This window comes from Triturus cristatus, chromosome 2_2 (assembly GCF_964204655.1).
Source record: "Triturus cristatus chromosome 2_2, aTriCri1.1, whole genome shotgun sequence".
NCBI classification, from domain to species: Eukaryota; Metazoa; Chordata; class Amphibia; order Caudata; family Salamandridae; genus Triturus; species Triturus cristatus.
Window position 1 is genome coordinate 951211280 of NC_140582.1, and position 22946 is coordinate 951234225.

The following is a 22946-nucleotide window of genomic DNA, read 5'->3' on the forward strand; positions in this document are numbered from 1 at the left end:
GTTACTAAAAAATGTGACTTGTGTTGCTGCAAACTGGACGGCCCTTTGCAAAGGTTGACTGATCACCTTTCTCACTGCTGCATTTGTATGTTACACTGGTACTAATGAGGCAAAATCTTTGCAGAGACTGTTAGAATGTGTAAAAATGTCAAAATATCAGAAAATATATTGCATTACGCTGCAGCCTTTTCTTTGCTGCATCATTTAGTCAACACTGTGGCATAACTTTGTCCCCCATTGCTGCATAAATCCAGTGGCCCCACAGCAGACAGCACATGTTAAAAGTGCTTGTGCATGATGGAGAGAGACTGTGAAGTTTGCGTACTTAGTTTGGTGTGCGTGCAAATCCTGCATTGCTGATCCGTGGTGAGTTGCAGCTACTTCTGCTGAAAGCAGGCCAATGGAGGTACCAATGGGTGAAGCGGACTGGCCTCAAGGGCAAGGCTGGTCTTAGCACTAGTGGCGCCCTGTGCAACAATGTTTGTTGGTGCCCCCCAATGACCACCTCTGCTACAGACTCCCTCACTACACCCTTTAATAGTGCGCCTCCATAACCACACTCTCTCTCAGATGCATTTAATTTGATTTACAGCGCCACCCTTACTAGTGTATGGTGTCAGAGCACTTTACATCACACACATTACACAGAGACAATCAATCATGCTTGTGTAAATCAATGTATAGGAAATGTTACGTAAGACAAAGGGCTACAAGGTGTATGAGTCACATGACAACCACACTAGTAGCCAGTATAGTTTAATAGTGATTGGTCTAGAGCATGAATACTCACAAATATTTTCCCAGGGGCCAGAAAGTTTGGTTTGTGATGTGACCGAGGGCAGCATTGATGCTAGCACAGTGGCTGTTAAGAAGGGGCATTTGGGGGGGGAGTTGTGGGAGTATGGTGGGTGTAGGGGAAGTGAAGCATATACATCTAGTGGCTGAACTGCACACTGTGAAATAAGAAAACCTGGGATTAATCCCAACTTCCCCACTTTACCAAATTGTGTGATCCTAAGCAATTTCACTTTTTCTCTCTTTTCATCGTTATCACATATAAGACAACCTCAAAATGCATGACTTCAGTTTCTGCAGTGTACAAAACCTTCTCCTGTGTTTGGTTTAATTAACTATAATGTTGTTCATGTAGAATAGGCGCCCAGTCCACCCAAACAGTGCACATAAAAAATGACTAGCCTTTTAGTTCACTATTGACATTGTTCTCAGTTTGGGGGGAGAATGAATGTTTCTGAATTTATGTTTGAAAACTATCACTTAAAAAGAAAATACTTCTCAATGCACTGATGTAATAAAGTGACATGGTTCTGCATATTAATGAAATACACTTTTTGATTTTTGAAGAGACTTTCTTATATTTTTACACTTTTGCTGCAAGATGACTTTAAAAATGAAGGTTTTTCTAAAGTTAAGCAGTGCAAGGCAACCAAGTGACATCCTTTCTTTAAGTTCAATTAACGTTTAAATAAAGACTTCGCTGTTTATTTAACATCTTTTAATCATAGTGCTGAGTTAAGTAAACAGCAGCCCAGTGCTGCTGTTGACCAGGGAATGGCACGAAAAGGTCAGAAGGGCCGCATGTTGTCCCCGGCCCGTACTTTGAGTATCACTGGTCTAGAGAAACACAAACTTGGGGGCAGATTTACAAGAAACTAACACATCTCTGCATTAGAGCAGAGATGCATCAGTTTCCCTGCACCTACGTCCAAAACCATTGCGCCACCATGGATGCGTTGTATTTACAATACGGCGCAGCATGGCGCAAGGATTGGCAGATGAATCAGAAATTCTGACGCATCTGTTGGCGCAAAAGTTACACATTGCTGGAGTTGTGTCGTAAACACGATGCAACTCTAGCAATGCATTGGGAGGTCTATACTTATTGTGCTGCGTAACTCCTTGCGACTGCTCCATGCAGGTGTAAGGTTTTCACGCATTGGCGTCCTAGAAGCGGTGCAGTGAAATCTTGTAGATTCACTTCTACGAGACTTTCCTGCGTGGGAACGCCCACCCTGCATTCATTATATCCAAAGCAGGTATAATGTGGCGCAGGGCTTTACAACGTGACGTATGCCACTGGAATCATGCTATCCTGGCTGAAGAGGGGTGAAACTTCGAAACCGGTCCTACGATGCTTGTTTCCAGTCCAGGGAGGACCTGGCTTGGCAGTTCGGGCTGGACCGTTCCCATGAGGCACAGGGTCAAGATTGATTTGCATATGGCTGGGTTCAAACTGGAATGGAATTGTGTATGTAGAATGTGACAACTATGATATGCTTTTAGTACATGTCTGTATCATTCTTGGTGAAACAGTGTACACCTGCATATTTCTCAGTGATTGGGCCATAGCATACAAGGGAATAGGAGTTTGATGTTTTTCCCATTTTTTCGCTCTTTCTGTTTATTTAATTCTATTATGCCCATTACACATAAGTTGGAAGCATGCGTTCTGTATAGAACTATTCTTCCATTAACAAATTCACTTGCTTACTGACCTAAAACTTCTCTGCTGCCTAACAGGATTGAAAAGATCCATTCATACATGGAAGAAAGGTGGGTAAAGTGTATATTTGTTTGTGTGAATTCCTCAGCAACAAAGAGGGAGCTTCTGGCCAGTCAACAACCACCCCTTTCTCCTCTTGAGCCCCTGAGAATGCTCAATAACATTCCCTGGAGAATGTTGAACTGCACTCCCTCACAGGATAATGCAACACATCTCCCTTCTTCAAAAGAAACATAATGAGATTTGCCATAACATGTAAATACAACAAAACAATGCAAAACCATAGGTTGTACAACCGTTTCTAAATTATTAATCCATGACAAAATCACTGAACCACCTAGGAGCATGTCTACTCCTTTCTTAACTTGGACCAAAACGCTGAAAGATCAGCCGCGGTCCGTGCAGGTAACAGCGGTGGGGCCCGGTAAAGGGGGGATATCGAGGGACGATGCACAAGGAAAATTAAATTAATAATTAATTTTCCCTCGGCATCGTCCCTTGAAATCCCCCCTTGCTGGGCCCCACCGCCCTACCACCCCACCGCTGTTACCTGCATGGACGGCGGCTGTGAAAGATACTTCCCTCTTCAGCCTCCCTGTCACCACCAACCTTACCATATTTCAAATAAACAATCTGCCACTTTCAACACCTTCTTGCAATTCCATAATTTCCATTAGTCAAAAATACAGTATTCAGATTCACCTTTCTGATTAGTCGGGGCGTAGATAACCTAGAAAGTTCCTTACTTTCTCTCCATCCCTTTCTTGCTCAAACCCAATCGCCCACTGAAAATCTTTCCATAACATCATCTTGCGTCCTCCCAGATTTACTGCTGCTTATTTTTCTCCTTTCCATATCCTTTGACAATAATGTTCTAACCCTTCTCACTCTCAGGATATCAAAAAGCCCCTTGCCGGTTGCCCTATTGAGTGTGGTGTTATGAGCCAAACCAATTTTCTCACAGCACTTCTCCACTGTCCACTGTGACTCAATGCCAACTGTAATCATTCTTTTAGAGTTTATATTCCACCTCTCAACAAGGCCATTGTTCTGGGGATAATAAAAAGATGATCTTATTTGTTCCACTCCATTCCTTCTTAAAAATCTATCATGGCATGAGACACAAAATGTACTCCGTTGTTCATCACTATGGTTTCCGGTATACTCTCTCTTTCTCACAGCTCCTTCACAAACTTTATCACATCTTGAGTGGTCACCTGATCTGTGAACGTAACCTCAGGCGACCTTGAATTGTAGTCAACAACCACGATAGCGTAGTTAGGGTGGAATCCCGAAACATAATAGAGACCTCAAATGTCTAAAAAACAATTTTGGCCATGGGGCATCCATTTTCTCATTTTCTATAGGTGGCTATGCAACTGTTATCTGTAATTTATCACGAAATACACAAGAAACAAGTAATCCCTCACCACTCTTTCAACATCCAGATCCAAACCTAACTACCAGAATTCAACACTTACTCTCCGCTCATTCCACTATGTCCCTCACAAGCCAACAATAAAGTGTGACTCCTCAATGCCTCCAGCATCACCAACAACTGTCCCCTCAGCAATACGTCACCCTCTAAAACTCTGTGCTTACATTCCAAAACAACTCAACTATATTTATTTGAAGTCTTTTCCTTAGCTGGGCACCCATCAGACACATACTTTATGACTTCTTGCAATACTTCATCATCTTTTACTGCCTGCACTCATTCCTCATGTGATATGCGTCCTTCAGTGAGAATGCACAAGTACATGGCAAGCCCTTCACCGTCATCTTGAACTTCTTGGTTATCCACAGGTAACCTCGATAAACAGTCAGCCACCACATTTTTACTACCCTGAACATACTCCATTTTATAAGCAAATTCCAGCAATCTGGGAACCCAACGCAAAATTCTAGATGAAGCATGGTAGCTGGTAAAAACATTCACAGAAGGATGATGGTCAGAACGAATCAAAAATCATTTCACCACACAATTGTTTTTAATGATTCACTGCTCACCAACTCGCCAAACCTCTCTCAATTGTGGAATATATACATTCCGCCCCCGTCAATGGTTTTGCTGCATAAGCAATAGTGACTTCCTTACCCTTTTAAAGTTGTAACAGTACCACACCCAAACCCACAGCACTAGCATCGGTGCACACTATGCTCTTATGACACATGCCAAATGGTTTCAAAAACCAGGGCAGAAGCTATATCCTTCTTCAGTTGCAAATTTCCTTCTCACATTTCATGCACCAGTCATACTTGGCATTTTTTAACATTAACTTACGCTCGTTTCCTGTTCTGTCTGCTAATGTATGAATAAAATATCACTATAGGGGTTCTCTAGGGAGGAATTGTTACCATCCACTGTACCACTCCAAATAGTCAAAACCCACATAAAGGTAACCGGATCCTTTATCAGTGTCCCCAGTGAATAGATTAAAATCGGCTAAGTGTGAAAATAGGCTCATGGATGGTCCCTATTAGTATATGGTCAACATGTTTCTGCCTTGTCAGACCTAAAACGTTCTTGGCATTCCTCAGGACCACAATGTTTTGTCACTCTGCTCAAAATTGTGAAAAAGAAAATAAAGAAAATGAACACTAATAAAGGATTGACTTCATCATCCAGGAGATAGTGTTAAACCACTTTTTGATTGTTTGCACTCTGCCCCTCACTCAACCTAACATTGGATGACTTAAAACACCTCACACCCCTCTCCTACAGGAGAGTCGTAGCCCACACTGGATACCTTGCGGTCCCAGTGTGCAAGAGGGAACCCAATGATGAAGCATGTCACCTTAGAGTGAGTGAGGGTTCTCGTCTTAACACATGTATGTGTCTTTCCCTTCACTCTCCTAGAGAATTCTTGTTGAGAGTGTGGATACACAATCTGGTTACCTTTATGTGGGTTTTGCAAATACATGAATGAATCATGAATAATATTTAGTCAATCCTAAAAAGGCTCTCAACTGATCCTTGTCCTGTGGTGATGGAGCATCCTCAATGGCCTTTACTAACTTTCATTTTGGCAATACTTCTTTATCATCTAGCCAATGCCCAAGATACTCAAATTCCTTCACACCAATCTTACACTTCTCCAATTTAATAATCAACCCTCTCTCCTGTAAAATTTTCAGCACGTTTGGTAAAACTTTATTGTGTATCTCCTCACTCCCCCCATCAGCCAAAATATCTTCCTTTAAATAAGTCATGTTGCTTTGCTCCCTGAATGTTTGGAGCATTGCCCTCTGGAATACAGCCGAAGCTGACGTCAGTTCAAACGGCATACGTTTGAACATGAAACCCCTTCAGGGGTGATAAAAGATGTAGATTGCTGGAGTCAGGATTTAAAGAAATTTGATGATATGGTGACGTCAAATCCAAAGTCGAAAAACGTTTAGCTCCAATGATCGTAGTCAGCATAACACTTATGTTGGGAAGTGGATGTCTGTCCACCCTTGCAGCTTTAGGTTGTGTAGATCAACACACAACCTCAAATCTCCATTGGGTTTCTTTGCTAAAAAACACTTGGGCCAACCATTTGTAAGCCTTGATTTCTTCAATAATATCATCCTCACACATTTTCTGTACTTCCCTCCTTAGAAGCTCTCTCATGACCTAACGCACACTACGTGGTTTGTGCACCTTGGAACAAATGACTTCCTTGTACACAATTTTGTGCGCAAATCCCTTTAGCAATCCCAAGTCATTTTTGAACACACTAGGAAGGTTTTCTTGACACATAGTATTACATAGCAGGTATACTATACATCCATGCACAAACACGCCATAGAAATCTGGAACCTACCCGACTCTCTCTCGCCCGACATTGCCTTCTTAATGGAAACCTGGCCCAACGCCTCCTCTGCCCCCGACATCAGCAAAGCAATCCCGGACGGATACAAGATCCAGCGGAAGGACCGACCAACTCTACCAGGAGGGGGCCTTGCCATTGCCCACAAGAGCTCCCTCCGCCTTACCACCACCAGCGAAACCTTCCCTGCCACTGAACACCTGCACTTCAAGATCCATACCACCCCCAATGACACACTCCGAGGGATTCTCATCTACAGGCCACCCAGACAATGGACACTCTTCGCCACCACCATCACTGACTTCATCGCACCCCACGCCATCACCTCACTGAACTACATACTCATCGGAGACCTTAACTTCCACCTCGACAACCCCAGCGACCGCCACTCCACCACCCTCCTAGACAACCTCACCGACATTGGACTCAAACAACTCATCACCTCACAAACCCACAGCGCAGGACACACCCTCTACCCTATCTGCGCCTCAGGAAACAACATGTACTTCAGCCACACAACACAACCGCCAGAGACCGACCACCACTGGGTACACTTCACCGTCAACAACCCCAATGCACCCAAACCTGCTCCGCACCCCCGTGGAGGAACTGGAGCAAGGTGACCGATGATCAACTTAACACCACCCTCGCCCAAAGCAACCACACCTGGGCACCAGACGCTTACAGTGCAGCCAAAGGACTCCACACCTGGATCCCCAACTGCGCAGATGAGCTCACCCCGCTACGCAACCACTGCAAATAGCGCCCCAGGAAAGCCGTCTGCTTCACCATCAATCTCCAGGAAGCCAGGCACCCCTGCAGGCACCTGGAGAAGAACAAGAGAAACACCAAGACAACCGAAAACTACTCAACCTACAAGGTCGCCATGATGAACTACCGCAACCAAATCAGAACCACCAAGAGGAATTTAATCCACAACAAAATCCTCGCCAACTCAACCAGCTCCATGGATCTCTTCAGTGTCATTCAGGAATTCACCAACCCACGCAGCGAAACCACAGATGTTGCCCCATCACAGGACCTCTGCGACAAACTTGGAGCCTACTTCCACCTCAAAATCAATAACCTCTACGACGACTTCATCGACCTCCCACCAGATACCCCAGCCAGAACCCCACACCCCAGAGACACCAGCCATCCCACCATTGACAACTGCACACCCATCACGACCAAAGACACCACCTCAACCATGAAAGGCATCCACTCGGGGACCCCCACCGACCCCTGCTCCCCTCACATCTACCATAGAGTTGCGGCCGCCATCGCACCCGAACTACAATGAGCCATCAACACCACCCTCAAAACAGGCACCTTCCCAGATGACTGGAAACGCGCCAAAGTCAGGCCCCTGCTGAAGAAACCCACAGCGGACCCCACTGACCTAAAAACTACCGGCCCATCTTGCTCCTCCCCTTCACAGCCAAAGTTGCAGAGAAAACAGTCAACAAGGAACTAACACAGTTCATCGAAGAGAACGCCATCCTCGACCCGTCCCAATCTGGATTCCGAAGCAACCACAGCATTGAGACTGCCGAACTCGCCGCCACAGACGACATCCGCTTCCTCCTGGAGCAAGGCCACTCCACAGCCCTCATCCTACTCGACCTATTGGTGGCCTTCGACACCTTCTCCCAAAGCACACTAGTCGTGAGACTACACGACGGTGGCAATGGCATACAGAGAAGCCCTGGACTGGATCCGATCATTCCTCACCGGAAGAAGCCAAAGGGTCAGACTGCCACCCTTCCTCTCCGATCCCACGAAAATCACCTGCGGAGTCCCACATGGCTCATCTCTGAGCCCGACCCTCTTCAACATCTACATGGCCCCCCTCGCGGCCATCCGACAACACAGCCTCAACATCGTATCCTAAGCCGATGACACCCAGCTCATCCTCTCCCTCACCAAAAACCCTGCCAACGCCAAACTCAACTTCCAGAAAGCAATGCAAGACATCGCAGTCTGGATGACCAACAGCTGCCTGAAACTCAATGCAGAGAAAACAGAAGTCCTCATTCTGGGAACCACCCCCTCGGCATGTGATAACACCTGGTGGCCAACCGCCCTCAGAAGCACACCTACCTCAACAGACCACGCCAAAAACCTCTGCATCGTACTCGACGCATCACTCACCATGAACCGACAGGTCAATACCATCACCTCCGGCTGCTTCAACACACTCCGCATCCTACGCAAGACCTTCAAATGGATCCCCACGAGTCAAGAAAGACGGTCACCCACACACTCATTACCAGCAGACTGGACAATGGAAACGCCCTCTACGCCGGCATCAACAAATCCCTACTCCACAGACTACAGACAATACAGAACGCCTCCACCAGACTGGTCCTAGGCCTGCCCAGGCACGAACACACGCGCCAACACCTATGTAGATTTCACTGGCTCCCTGTGGATAAAAGAGTCATCTTCAAGATCCTCACCCATGCCTACACAACGGCCCAAAATACCTCAACGACAGAATCAACTTCCACGTACCGAAAAGAAACCTCCGATCCGCCAACCTCACTCTGGCCAAAACCCTGTGCATCCACAGAGCCAGAGCAGGCAGAAGATCCTTCTCCCACATTGCAACCAAAACATGGAACCAGCTACCGGCAGTCATCAGGCGTGCCCCTTCCCTGAAAACCTTCAGAAAAACCCTCAAGACTAAGCAGATTTGCAACCGCCCCAGCGCCTCAAGACCCTCACGGGTTAGTAGCAGGCTTAGAATCTCCTGATTGATTGATTGATTGATACGTTAGCTAATGCCCCTAACACCTGATAGGGGTGACTGGTGTCTAATTTTTTTAGCAAATCTTTTTGCTGCGCCACCCTCGCAAATTCGACCCATCCTTGGCAATGTATAGTTCAAATGCCTTGGAATTCTAATGAACATCCTTCAAAATACCCTACCAACTCAATAATTCTTTTGCTGTAGGCCACAAGTTTGATGTCAGGCTCACTCAATTTACTACCCAGAAATTTAGCAAGATACTCTTCTCCTATCAAGGTGTAACGAACCCCTGAATCAGCCATCACTCGCTGCTCAACCCCATCAATCATGATGGTGCAATAAGGGTGGTTTTTATCACCGGAAACCCTGACATCACCGATTTGTAGTCCTCAACAGGACTCTCTGTATTACCCCACCAATCACTTTGACAGAACCTCTTGACTTTGAAAAATGTCCACCCTTCCCTTTACAGACTCTAGCTAAGTGTCCTTTCATTTTGCACTCTCGACACAATTGACGAATGGCAGGGCAACTGGGGTCAGTGGCTATGTGCTTTTTAACCCACATTTATAACACAAGAAATTCCTCTCATTTCCAAAATGAGTTTGGAATGGTGGTGGTAATAACTAATAACTCGTAATATATTCAGTATTTCATTGGTTCAGTTTCCTTCCATGAAGCCCACTTGACAGCATCATCAGTGAAATAAAGAGGGGTGGCTAGTCTACAGCATCTATTTGGCATCCATTCCAAAATTGTCAGTTTCTCCAGTATGGCCTCTAGACCTGAAACCATTATTTTAAAGTCAGGTCCCTTTTTATTCTTCCACTGTGTATGAATGAAAAAGTTAAGTTTTGGCTGCCAGTCAACTTTGTTGCACTGCATGCGGCAGTTGTGTATATGTTAGAGGAGTTGCCAGGCAACGCTTCTCTGTCGATCGCTCCCGATTCAAGTGATGTGTCACGCGACTCATTTGTGCCCACTAAGAAGCCTTGTGCTGAGTTAAGAGCAACTGCACACGTACCCACCCAAAACTGTATTCGCCAGGACGATGTCTCAGCGAGGTGACAGCATCCTTGTGAAGTGGAGGCCCGTGCTTCACAGTCACTCCAAAACACAGAAGGCAGCAGCAAACAGAAGTGGCAATGCTGCCTCTGTCATCAGCGATACAGTTCCTTCCCCATCACGGCTGCCGGCTACCACAGATGCTCTCCTCTTTGCCTCCTCTTCATCACCAGTGATAAGATCCACTAGTACATGGAAGAAAGGTGGGTAAAGTTTTTTTTTTTAATTGAAGTCCTCAGCAACAAAGAGGGAGCTCACGGCCAGTCACCAACCCTCTCGAGCCCATGAGAATGCTCTACAACATTTCCTGGAGAACATTGGACAGAATTCACTCACAGGACAATGCAACAATTGTGGTTTTCTTTTGCCTACCTTGCTGACATTTAACTTTGTCATTTGTTTTCTGGTGATAAAAGACATACTATTACAATATGGCGGCAACGTTTGTTACTGCAAGCACACCCTTGCGCCATGATCTTCTACTTTTCCCCTCCTCCATCCTGTCTCCTTTCAAATACCTTTAAGGCCGTTTTAAGCGGATAGCCATGATGGTGCTAGCGTTTGTTACTGCAACATCATTGCTCGGTTTGGCTGTTGATTCTTACAACCTATGGTAACCGTTCAGCAGTTTCGACAGGCAGTATGAATGCATTTCAACTCTGAACAAGATACACACATAGGGGTATGTCTTTTTTTTATTGTGAATATTTGGCTTGGTCCAGATGCATTCTCCAATGTGTTGCGCCTTCCTAGTCACAGCATGTATATAAGTATGTCTATGAATGAAATGCACGGAAACAGGTGCATTGTCTTGTTAACTCAGTGGTTTGGAATATCAACTTAGTATTTGCATGCTGTATTGTTCTTTGTTTTTTCATTCAGATGGAGATGCTTACCTTATCTGTATACTTGGAGGACTGTCTACTATATATGTAATCTAAACAACAACTGGTTGTCTACTTTCATGACTTAATATAATAAATCAAAAGACACACAGGCGATGGATGGAATGTAAAGCAAATCAAACATTCACCTCCAGTCAATAGATCTGGGTTAAATCCATCGTTCTTTTGCTCACCATACCACCCCAGTTTGGGCCCAGCCATATGCAAAACAGTTTTGACCCTGTGCCTCATGGGAGCAATCAGGTCCGAACTGCCAAGCCAGGTCCTCCCTGACCAGAAACAAGCATCCTGGGACCAGTTTCGGGGCATCACCCCTCATCAGCCAGGCTAGCTTGAATCCAGTGACACAGTGAGCCCTGAACCCCTGCCTGGGCATACTCAGTGCACTTAGGGTGAGAAAGCAAAAGACACACAGATGATGGATGGAATGCAGATCAAATCAAACATTCACTCCCAGTCGATAGATCTGGGTTAAATAGATCATTCTTTTGCTCACCATGCCACCTCAGTTTAGATCTAGCCATATGTAAATCAGTCTTGACCCAGTGCCTCATGGGAACAGTCCAGCCCGAACTGCCAAGCCAGGTCCTCCCTGGACCGGAAACAAGCATTCTGGGACTGTTTTCCGGACATCACCCTCATCAGCAAGGCTAGCTTGAATCCAGTGACACAGTGAGCCTGGGACCCATATCTGTCCATACTTGGCGTACTTAGGGCGAGAAAGCAAAAGACAAACAGATGATGGACGGAATGCAGAGAAAATCAAACATTCAACCCCAGTCAATAGATCTGGGTTAAACCATTGTACTTTTGCTCACCGTGCCACCCCAGTTTAGACCCAGACATATGCAAATCAGTCTTGACCCTTTGCCTTGTGGGAACAGTCCAGCCCGAACTGCCAAGCCAGGTCCTGCCTCAACCAGAAACAAGCATCCTGGGACTGATTTCGGGTCATCAACCCTCATCAGCCAGCCTAGCCTGCATCCAGTGTCACAGTGAGCCTGGGACCCACGTCTGGGCATGTCGGGCACACTTAGAGCGAGAAAGCAGAAGACACACAGATGATGGATGGAATGCAGAGCAAATCAAACATTCAACCGCAGTCATCAGATCTGGGTTAAATAAATTGTTCTTTTGCGCACCATGCCACCCCAGTTAAGACCCGGCCATATGCAAATCAGTCTTGACCCTGCGCCTCATGGGAACAAGGGGCCAGTCCAGCCCGAACTGCCGAGCCAGGTCCTCCCTGGACCAGGAACAAGTATCCCTGGACCCTTTTTGGGCCGTCACCCCTCATCAGCCAGGCTAGCTTGAATCCAGTGTCACAGTGACACGGGGACCAATGTCTGGGCATACCCGGTGTACTTAGGATGAGAAAGCAAAAGACACACAGATGATTGACTGAATGCAGAGCAAATCAAACATTCACCCCCAGTCAATAGATCTGGGTTAAATCCATCGTTCTTTTGCTCACCATGCCACCCCAGTTTAGACCCATGGAGGAACTGGCCTGGCAGTTTGTACAAGAGTGTTCCCATGGGGAACAGGGTCAAGACTGATTTGGAATCAAGCTATCCTGGCTGAAGAGAGGTGAAACCCCGAAACCTGTCCTAGGATGCTTGTTTCCAGTCCAGGGTGGACCTGGCTTGGCAGTTCGGGCTGGACCGTTCTCATGAGGCACAGGGTCAAGATTGATTTGCATATGACTGGGTTCAAACTGGAATGGCAAGGTGAGCAAAATATAATGGATTTAAGCCCAGATCTCTGTACTGGGGTGAATGTATGACATTGTTATGCATTCTGTCAATCAACTGTTGTTTTTGCATTTGTCACCCCGAGTGGGCGGGTATGCCCAGACGTGGGTCCCGTGCTCTCCATGCCACTGGAATCAAGCTATCCTAGCTGAAGAGGGGTGAAACCCCGAAACCGGTCCTAGGATGCTTGTTTCCAGTCCAGGGAGGACCTGGCTTGGCAGTTCGTGCCAGACTGTTCCCATGAGGCACAGGGTCAAGACTGATATGCATAATGGCTGGGTTCAAACTGGAATGGCATGGTGAGCAAAAAAACTATGGATTTATGCCCAGATCTCTGTACTGGGGTGAATGTATGACATTGTTCTGCATTCTGTCCATCAACTGTTGTTTTTGCATTTATCTTCCTATATGCGCCACATTGTAAATGGGCCGCAGCATGGAACATTGTTTACGCCGCCGCTGCATCACAAAAAGTGACGCAACGACAGCGCAAAAGTGATGCAAGGGGCTTGTAAATCTGCCCCACAGAATTTGAAACGTAATACCATGTTTGGGGGTTCTCTTTAATAATCAGAATGAATTTCTATCCAAATTAACACTTTTTGCAACATTAGGATAATCAAAGACTGGGGAAAAAAACCTAATGCTCTAATTTATACCTTGCAGTTTCCATCCAGCTCTTTAATGACAGTTAATAGCTCACTGTTCTATGTTAGGATTTTAACATATAAACTGCAAGTAACAAAAGGATCTTTCTAACAAAACCGGTAACCCACAGACCTAGTTACATTATATGCACTTTGTGATCTGCATGGTACATGTTCTTTGCAGCAGGCACATTAACCCTCTGTGCTACCTCTCTAAGAGTCAACCCTTCCACTAGACAAAACTCTGATCTCTCTCTAGGAAGAACTTTAATCAATGGAGTTATCATGACATTTTTATTGTTGCTGAAAATTGCTGGAGGCCAGGAAGGAGGCAGCAAGTGTTTTAAAACTATAATATACTTGTAAACACTACTCCCCCACCCATAAACAGCACCCGGTGTGGTCACACCGTTCGCACCACACAATCCTACTCAAGGGTCCTGTGACCTCAGTGACAGAGTCACTGTTGCTATAGGGTGTGCTGCTTCATAGGCCTGCCCGAAAGACTGGAGGTGAACTTCAGTAAGGATTGTAGTGGACAGGCTTTCAAGGTTAGCCCACACTTGCCACCACTAAGGTCCACCTGCTGGTGCTAAGACACCAGGGCTTCGAAAGTCTTGCGGGGCCTTCTAAGTTATAGCATAGGAATGTGCTTCCTCAGGAGAGTGGTCTTGGGGCTGGTCATGAAGGCTGAACCTGGTTTCCCAGTTCCAAATTTGGCAGCTCTCACCATAGTGCCACATCCTCTCCCCCACTGAACACCATACTGCCCCACTTAGTGGAAACTCGCGCTGCCTTCAGCTACAACCCAATTGTGCCCTGCTTTAAACATCTGGATGCGACTCAATTCAAATTACTCACAAGAGTAATATTTTGTCTGAATTAAAAAAGTAACAACGTGCTGGAAAAAGCAAACACTAATAGGGAATGCAAGATTAAATAAAGCATGTGAAATGTAAGCAGGAAAAACATGGTTACCTTAACGCTTTTACGCTCAAGATTCAGAAATCAGTGAGTGCTTTTGCCGGACAAGTTAAGGACATGAATACAGGGCCCAGAAAGGACCCATTTCAATGTCCATTGCTTATATCCTTACAAAACATAAGCAGTAAGGTTTAAAAAGACCACATCCATAAACACAGAGCTGTGGTACACATTTTGTTTTCCAATTCACCCATTAACTAGGTATTACAGTACCTCTAGGAATGGTGCACTTTCCCATCCAGGGAAAACATTGCTGTTCGAAGGAAGACGAGAAAACAAAAGTAGTGCTTCACTGGCAAACTCTGTAAAGTGGCGCTAATGTGTTTGGGTGTGAATAAAATGAGTCTGGCCACTTTGCAACCACTCTCTCTTGCTTTATTTAGTTATGTATTTATTTTTCATATTTTGAACCTTTTATTTCTCTCCGTCCCGAGGCTACACTTTGAAATAGAAAAATGTCAGAAACAGGCGACATTTCCAGTAAAAGTGTTTTTCATTTATGGATCCATTTTACAGGGGAACAAATAAACGAAAGAAGGAAAGAGAAGGTGAGAGCTGTTTTTTCAAATGACGGTTTTCAGTAAGTGAAGAGAAGCTACACAGAAAGAGAGGGAATAAGAGGAAGAAAGAGTGTGAAGGCAGCTGCCAGCTGCAGAGCAGAAGTGGGCACTGTCCTTGTCTTTTTTGGGCAGGAAAGAGGAGACAGAGCCCTTTTCGTTCTCTGGCCACCCACCCGTCTCCTAACGGCCACGAACGCCAAGGCTACTCTGCAGGCTTTGGCTATTTATGCTTTCCTGGGATGCATGTTTTAAAAAAATAAGTAGGGGAATGGAATCTATTGAATAAAAGAAGTAGGGGCACGCAATGCCTGCCGATCCCCGCCCACTTCAACCACTGGTTTGTTCCCTTAGCGGGGCTTCCACCACACTCAACCAAAAAACTAATTTCTTACATACATAAATTCTTATAGATCAGTTACCACAATTAGTCCCAGCTTTGTGAATGGGAGATCGATTGGTAAGGATTCCCTGGCTTGCAGAGTAATGAAGAACATTAAGTTGAAAAGGTATCCAGTTTTAATATTCTTTGGGATGTTAATTTGATTTTTTAACTTTTTTTATAGATGTGCTGAGAATTTGTCTTTCACTATGCATCAATTGGGTTGTAAGTTGGCAACTTTGCTTTGCTACGACTTTGCTTTGCTTTGTGTTCCTAAAGGGCCAGTCCGATCACTTCATATATCTTTTATCATCTATGTATAAGTTCCAGGTGACTAACTCATGGGCTCCCTGTATTGTACCATATGTAAATTAGAGCCATGCAATTACTAACAGTTACTAGCAATTGTTGCGTGACACAATGTTTTGACAATATGTCTGCCTTTAACTGTTTTCAGATGTTATATGTTTTTATAATAATTAACTCGTTCTACTAACATTATGCGTGTGTTTGTGTATGGAGAATGTGACAACTATGATATGCTTTTAGTACATGTCTGTATCATTCTTAGTGAAACAGTATACACCTGCATATTTCTCAGTGATTGGGCCATACCATACAAGGGAATAGGAGTTTGATGTATTCCCCCTTTTTTCTCTCTCTCTGTTTATTTAATTTCATTATGCCCATTACACATAAGTTGGAAGCATGCGTTCTGTATAGAAGTATTCTTCTATTAACAAATTCACTTGATTACTGACCTAAAACATCTCTACTGCCTAACAGGATTGAAAAGATCCATTCATACATGGAAGAAAGGTGGGTAAAGTGTATATTTGTTTGTGTGAATTCCTCAGCAACAAAGAGGGAGCTTCTGGCCAGTCAACAACCACCCCTTTCTCCTCTTGAACACCTAATAATGCTCAATAACATTCCCTGGAGAATGTTGAACTGCACTCCCTCACAGAATAATGCAACACATCTGCCTTCTTCAAAAGAAACATAATGAGATTTGCCATAACATATAAATACAACAAAACAATATAAGTAGACTTCCAATGCAAAACTATAGGTTGTACAAACATTTCTAAATTATTAATCCATGACAAAATCACTGAACCACCTAGGAGCATGTCTAGTCCTTTCTTGACTTGGACCAATACGCTGAAAGATCAGCCGCGGTCCGTGCAGGTAACAGCGGTGGGGCCTGGTAAAGGGGGGAGTTCGAGGGATGATGCAGAGGGAAAATGAAATAAATAATTAGTTTTCCCTCTGCATCGTCCCTTGAAATCCCCCCTTGCTGGGCCCCACCGCCCCACCGCTGTTACCTGCATGGACGGCGGCTGTAAAAGATACTTCCCTCTTCAGCCTCCCAGTCACCACCAACCTTACCATATTTCAAATAAACAATCTGCCACGTTCACCACCTTCTTGCAATTCCATAATTTCCATTAATCAAATTTACAGTATTCAGATTCACCTTTCTGATTAGTAGGGGCTTAGAAAACCTAGATAGTTCCTTACTTTCTCTCCATCCCTTTCTTGCTCAAACCCAATCGCCCACTGAAAATCTTTCCATAACATCATCTTGCGTCCTCCCAGATTTACTGCTGCTTATTTTTCTCCTTTCCACATCCTTTGACAATAATATTCTAACCCTTCTCAATCTCAGGATATCAAAAAGCCCCTTGCTGGTTGCACTATTGAGTGTGGTGTTATGAGCCCGCACCAATTTTCTCACAGCACTTCTCCACTAGCCACTGTGACTCAATGCCAACTGTAATCATTCTTTTAGAGTTTCTATTCCACCTCTCAACAAGGCCATTGCTCTGGGGATAATAAAAATATGATCTCATTTGTTCCACTCCATTCCTTCTTAAAAATCTATCATGGCATGAGACACAAACTGTACTCCATTGTTCTGTACTATGGTTTCCGGTATACTCTCTCTTTCTCATAGCTCCTTCAAAAACGTTATCACATCTTGAGTGGTCACCTGATCTGTGAACGTAACCTCAGGCCCCAGTGAATGGTAGTCATGGGGCATCCATTTTCTCATTTTCTATAGGTGGGTATGCAACCGTTATCTGTAATTTATCACTCCATACACAAGACAAGTAATCTCTCACCACTCTTTCAACATCCAGATCCAACCCTAGCTACCAGTATTCAACACTTACTCTCCGTTCATTCCACTATGTCCCTCACAAGCCAACAATAAAGTGTGACTCCTCAATGCCTCCAGCATCACCAACAACTGTCACCTCAGCAATACGTCACCCTCTAAAACTCTGTGCTTAAATTCCAAAACAACTCAACTATATTTATTTGAAGTCTTTTCCTTAGCTGGGCACCCATCAGACACATGCTTTATGACTTCTTGCAATACTTCATCATCTTTTACTGCCTGCACTCATTCCTCATGTGATATGCATCCTTCAGTGAGAATGCACAAGTTCATGGCAAGCCCTTCACCATCATCTTGAACTTCTTGGTTATCCACAGGTAACCTCAATAAACAGTCAGCCACCACATTTTTACTTCCCTGAACATACTCCATTTTATAAGCAAATTCCAGCAATCTGGGAACCCAACGCAAAATTCTAGCTGAAGCTTGGTAGCTGGTAAAAACATCCACAGAAGGATGATGGTCAGTACGAATCAAAAATTATTTCACCACACAATTGTTTTTAATGATTTACTGCCCAACAACTCGCCAAACCTTCTCTCTCAATTGTGGAATATATACATTCCGCACCCATCAATGGTTTTGCTGCATAAGCAATAGTAACTTCCTTACCCTTTTAAAGTTGTAATAGTACCACACCCAAACCCACAGCACTAGCATTGGTGCACACTATGCTCTTATGACACATCCCAAATGGTTTCAAAAGCCAGGGCAGAAGCTATATCCTTCTTCAGTTGCAAATTTCCTTCTCACATTTCATGCACCAGTCAAACTTGGCATTTTTTAACATTAACTTACGCTCGTTTCCTGTTCTGTCTGTAAATGTATGAATAAAATATCACTATAGGGGTTCTCTAGGGAGGAATTGTTACCATCCACTGTACCACTCCAAATAGTCAAAACCCACATAAAGATAACCGGATCCTTTATTAGTGTCCCCAGTGAATAGATTAAAATCAGCTAAGTGTGAAAATAGGCTCATGGATGGTCCCTATTAGTATATGGTCAACATGTTTCTGCCTTGTCACACCTAAAAGATTCTTGGCATTCCGCAGGACCAAAACGTTTTGTCACTCTGCTCAAAATTGTGAAAAAGAAAAAATAAAGAAAATGAACACTAATAAAGGATTGACTTCATCATCCAGGAGATATTTTTAAACCACTTTTTGATTGTTTGCACTCTGCCCCTCACTCAACCTAACATTGGATGACTTAAAACACCTCACGCTCCTCTCCTACGGGAGAGTCGTAGCCCACACTGGTTACCTTGCGGTCCCAGTGTGCAAGAGGGAACACACAGATGAAGCATGTCACCTTAGAGTGAGTGAGGGTTCTCGTCTTAACACATGTATGTGTCTTTCCCTTCACTCTCATAGAGAATTCTTGTTGCATAGTGTGGACACACGATCTGGTTGCCTTTATGTGGGTTTTGCAAATACATGAATGAATCATGAATAATATTTAGTCAATCCTAAAAAGGCTGTCAACTGATCCTTGTCCTTTGGTGATGGGGCATCCTCAATGGCCTTTACTAACTTTCTTTTTTGCAATACTTCTTTTTCATCTAGCCAATGCCCAAGATACTCAACTTCCTTAACACCAATCTTACACTTCTCCAATTTAATCATCAACCCTCTCTCCTGTAAAATTTTCAACACTTTTGGTAAAACTTCATTGTGTATCCCCTCACTCCCCCCATCAGCCAAAATATCTTCCTTTAAATAAGTCATGTTGCTTTGCTCCCTGAATGTTTGGAGCATTGCCCTCTGGAATACAGCCGAAGCTGATGTCAGTCCAAATGGCATACGTTTGAACAAGAAACCCCTTCAGGGGTGATAAAAGATGTAGATGGCTGGAGTCAGGATTTAAAGAAATTTGATGATATGCTGACGTCACATCTAAAGTCGAAAAATGTTACGCTCCAATGATCGTAGTCAGCATATCACTTATGTTGGGAAGTGGATGTCTGTCCACCCTTGTAGCTTTAGGTTGTATAGATCAACACACAACCTCAAATCTCCATTGGGTTTCTTTGCTAAAAACACTTGGGCCAACCATTTGTAAGCCTTGATAATATCATCCTCACACATTTTCTGTACTTCCCTCCTTAGAAGCTCTCTCATGACCTAACGCACACTACATGGTTTGTGCACCTTGGAACAAATGACTTCCTTTTACACAATTTTTTGCGCAAATCCCTTTAGCAATCCCAAGTCATTTTTAAACACACTAGGAATGTTTTCTTGACACATAGTATTACATAGCAGGTATACTATACGTCCATGCACAAACACGCCATAGAAATCTGGAACCTACTCGACTCTCTCTCGTCCGACATTGCCTTCTTAATGGAAACCTGGCCCAACACCTCCTCTGCCGCCTACATCAGAAACGCAATCCCGGACGGATACAAGATCCAGCGGAAGGACCGACAAACCCTACCAGGAGGGGGCCTCGCCATTGCCCACAAGAGCACCCTCCGCCTCACCAGGGAAACCTTCCCTGCCACTGAACACTTCAAGATCCAGACCACCCCCAATGACACACTCCAAAGGACTCTCATCTACAGGCCACCCAGACAATGGACTCTCTTCGCCACCACCATCACTGACTTCATTGCACCCCACGCCATCACCTCACTGAACTACATACTCATCGGAGACCTTAACTTCCACCTCGACAACCCCAACGACCACCACTGCACCATCCTCCTAGACAACCTCACCGACATTGGACTCAAACAACTCGTCACCTCACCAACCCACAGCGCAGGACACACCATCGACCCTATCTTCGCCTCAGGAAACAGCATGTACTTCAGCCACACAACACAACCGCCATAGACCGACCACCACTGGGTACACTTCACCGTCAACAAACCCAATGCACCCAAACGTGCCCCGCGCCCACCGCGGAGGAACTGGAGCAAGGTGATCGATGATCAACTTAACACCACCCTTGCCCTAAGCAACCGCACCTGGGCACCTGATGCTTATAGCGCAGCCAAAGGACTCCACACCTTGATCCCCAACTGCGCAGACGAGCTCACCCGCTATGCAACCACGGCAAACAGCGCCCCAGGAAAGCCGCCTGCTTCACTACCGATCTCCAGGAAGCCAGGCACACCTGCAGGCACCTGGAGAAGAACTAGAGAAACACCAAGACAACCGAAAACTGCTCCACCTACAAGGACGCCATGACGACCTACCACAACCAAATCAGAACCACCAAGAGGAATTTAATCCACAACAAAATCCTCGCCAACTCAAACAGCTCCAAGGAACTCTTCAGTGTCATTCAGAAATTCAACAACCCACGCAGCGTAACCACAGACATTGCCCCATCACAGGACCTCTGCGAAAAACTTGGAGCCTACTTCCACCTCAAAATCAATAACCTCTACGACGACTTCATCGCCCTCAGCCAGACCCCCACCCCCCAGAGACACCAGCCATCCCACCATTGAAAACTGCACACCCATCACGACCGAAAACACCACCTCAACCATGAAAGGCATCCACTTGGGGGCCCCCACCGACCCCTGCTCTTCTCACATCTACCATAGAGCCGCGGCTGCCATCGCACCTGAACTACAACGAGCCATCAACACCACCGTCAAAACAGGCACCTTCCCAGACGTCTGCAAACGCGCCAAAGTCAGGCCCCTGCTGAAGAAACCCACAGCAGACCTCACTGACCTCAAAAACTACCGGCCCATCTTGCTCCTCCCCTTTGCAGCCAAAGTTGCAGAGGAAACAGTCAACAGGGAACTAACACGGTTCATTGAAGAGAACGCCTTCCTCGACCTGTCCCAATCTTGATTCCGAAGCAACCACAGCCCTGAGACTGCCGAACTCGCCGCCACAGACGACATCCGCACCCTCCTGGAGCAAGGCCACTCCGCAGACCTTATCCTACTCGACCTATTGGTGGCCTTCAACACCATCTCCCAAAGCACACTAGTCGCGAGACTGCACGACGGCAAAATACAAAGAGCAGCCCTGGACTGGTTCCGATCATTCCTCACCGGAAGAAGCCAAATTGTCAGACTGCCACCCTTCCTCTCCGATCCCACGAAAATCACCTGCGGAGTCCCACATGGCTCATCTCTGAGCCCAACCCTCTTCAACATCTACATGGGCTCCCTCGCGGCCATGGGACTACACAGCCTCAACATCGTATCCTAGGCCGACAACACCCAGCTCACCCTCTCCCTCACCAAGGACCCTGCCAACGCCCTGCCAACGCCAAACTCAACTTCCAGAAAGCAATGCACGACGTCGCAGTCTGGATGACCAACAGCTGCCTGAAACTCAATGCCGTGAAAATAGAAGTCCTCATTCTGGGAACCACCCCCTAGGCATGGGATAACACCATGAACCGACAGGTCAATACCGTCACCTCCAGCTGCTTCAACACACTCCACATCCTAGGCAAGACCTTCAAATGGATCCCCACGAGTCAAGAAAGACGGTCACCCACACACTCATTACCAGCAGACTGGACTATGGAAACGCCCTCTACGCCGGCATCAACAAATCCCTACTCCACAGACTACAGACAATACAGAACGCCTCCACCAGACTGGTCCTAGGCCACCCCAGGCATGAGCACACCTGCCAACACCTACGTAGACTCCACTGGCTCTCCGTGGATAAAAGAGTCATCTTCAAGATCCTCACCCATGCCTACAAATGCCTACACAATGGCCCAAAATACCTCTACGACAGAATCAACTTCAACGTAACCAAAAGAAACCTCCGATCCGCCAACCTCACGCTGGCCAAAACCCCGTGCATCCACAGAGCCAGAGGAGGCAGAAGATCCTTCTCCCACATTGCAACCAAAACATGGAACGAGCTACCGGCAGTCATCAGGCGCGCTCCCTCCCTGAACACCTTCAGAAAAACCCTCAAGACCTGGCTGTTCGGCTAAGCAGATCTGCAACCCCCCCAGCGCCTCGAGACCCTCACGGGTTAGTAGCATGCTTAGGATCTTCTGATTGATTGATTGTTACGTTAGCTAATGCCCCTAACACCTGATAGGGGTGACTGGGGTCTAATTTTTGTAGAAAATCATTTTGTTGCGCCGCTCTCGCAAACTCGACCCATCCTTGACAATGTATAGCTAGGTCAAATGCCTCGGAATTCTAATGAACATCCCTCAAAGTACCCTACCAACTCAATCGTTTTTTCCCCGTAGGCCACTAGTTTGATGTCAGGCTCACTCAATTTATTACCCAGAAATTTAGCAAGATACTCTTCTCCTATCAAGGTGTAATGAACCCCTGAATCAGCCATCACTCGCTGCTCAACCACATCAATCATGATGGTGGAACAAGGGTGGTTTTTATCACCGGAAATCCTGACATCA